This window comes from Haematobia irritans, unplaced genomic scaffold, assembly GCF_050003625.1.
Source record: "Haematobia irritans isolate KBUSLIRL unplaced genomic scaffold, ASM5000362v1 scaffold_38, whole genome shotgun sequence".
Classification (NCBI taxonomy): Eukaryota; Metazoa; Arthropoda; class Insecta; order Diptera; family Muscidae; genus Haematobia; species Haematobia irritans.
This window is the reverse complement of record NW_027445797.1, coordinates 18,693-20,553: the sequence shown is the minus strand read 5'-3', so window position 1 is coordinate 20,553 and position 1,861 is coordinate 18,693. Positions and strand designations below refer to the sequence as shown.

Below are 1,861 nucleotides of genomic sequence, written 5' to 3'. Positions count from 1 at the left end.
TTATTTCTATAGATAATTTTATCAAAATTTTATTTCTATAGGAAATTTTGTCAAAATTTTAATTTCTATAGAAAATGTTATTTCCATGAAAAGGTACGTCAAAATTTTTTTACTATAGACAATTTTGTCAAAATTTTATTTCTATAGAAAATTTTGTCAAAATTTTATTTCTATAGACAATTTTGTCAAAATTTTATTTCTATAGAAAATTTTGTCAAAATTTTAATTTATTTCTATAGAAAATTTTGTCACCGGGGAATAACCCAGTGTATAACAATAGACTATGCAATTCACTGTGAATGAGATAATGGTCTTCTATTGATTTCCTATGATCGACAATTTCATTATTAGTTTAAATTGAATAGCCAACTGAACAATAACAATGACATCGCTGAAAATGGTTAAAAATCTCATGGTGTTAATAATTTTTATTTTGTTCGCTAATGTCGCATATGGATATTTTGAAGTATCTAGTGAGAGATCGGTAATAACAATAGTACGTTTAAATTGTGGACGCTTTAAATGTGGAAATGAAGGACACAAATAATAGGATAAATCAATCTTGTGATTTCATTTAACTCTAATATTGGTAAAAAAAATTGGGGTATGTTTAGAAGTACAATATATAGTTCAATCATAGTTCAATGAACTCATAAAAAGCAAAAAAAAACTTTAATTCAGCCTTCCTGAATTAAGATTTCCAGGGGAAAACTTAAATTCAGGCTGGCTTAATTAGAGATTTCCATAGGAAAACTTTTTTTCATCGTGGTTGAATAACGATTTCCATGGGAAAACTTAAAATCAACCTGGTTGAATAACGATTTCCATGGGAAAACTTTAATTCAACCTGGTTGAATAACGATTTCCACGGGAAAACTTTAATTCAACCTGGCTGAATTACGAATTCCAGGGGAAAACTTTAATTCAACCTGACTGAATTACGATTTCCAGGGTAAAACTTTAATTCAACCTGGTTGAATTACGGTTTCTATGGAAAAACTTTAATTCGGCCTGGATGAATAAAGATTTCCAGGCTGAATTAAAGTTTTCCATAGGAAAACTTTTATACATCATGACTGTATTAAAGTTTTCCAATGGAAATCTTTATTCAGCCAGACTGAGTTAAAGTTCACATTTCCTATTAAATTGTACAATAAATTTGCTAATATGAAAGACTATTTTAACCTAAATTTTAGGACTCAAAATGTGCCCAGTATTAAAGCAAAATTTTTTTAAAAAGAATATTTCTATATATTTTCTATTTTTTTCTTTTAGTGTATTCACATGGTCTTACTGTCTAGTTCAACTATACAAGCGATTAGTCATAGTTTGAGGGGAATCTACCTCGAAGAGTATTCACCAAATATTAAAAATGCATAACGATTGGACAGATATAAGCCTACTTGGAGTAAGTGCCCGGGTGCACTCTATACAAATCTCACACCAATTGATTGATAAAAGAGCAAACCATGTGAGCGAACAGAATGTTTATATAGAAAGATAAGGCGGCCAAAACAGAACCCAATATTAAATACCAATGTATGTTAATATATTAGCGTGAGTCGAACATAAAAATCAACTCTTTTTATTTAAAAATTTTAATTCAGCCTGCAGAAACATATTTCCATAGGAAAACTTTAACTTTAAAGGCTGAATAAAGATTTCAATAGGACAACTTTATTTTAGACCTGCTTAATTGAAGGTTTTCATAGAAAAAAATAATTCAGACTAGCTGAATAAAGGTTTCCATAAGAAAACTATAATTCAGCCTTGCTGAATAAAGATTTCCCTAGGTAAACTTTAATTCCGCCTGTCTGAATAAAAATTTCCATAAGAAAACTTTAATTCAGCCTGGCTGAAT

At 29.1% G+C, this 1,861-nt stretch overlaps 1 long non-coding RNA gene across 1 annotated transcript; it reads left to right on the top strand.

The window, feature by feature from the left end:
* The first annotated feature begins 302 nt into the window (after window positions 1-302).
* On the top strand, window positions 303-1,575 carry LOC142242543 (uncharacterized). The gene is made up of 2 exons (XR_012724145.1): window positions 303-604; window positions 1,276-1,575. It is a non-coding gene; the product is annotated as an uncharacterized LOC142242543 (long non-coding RNA).
* Window positions 1,576-1,861: the final 286 nt, after the last annotated feature.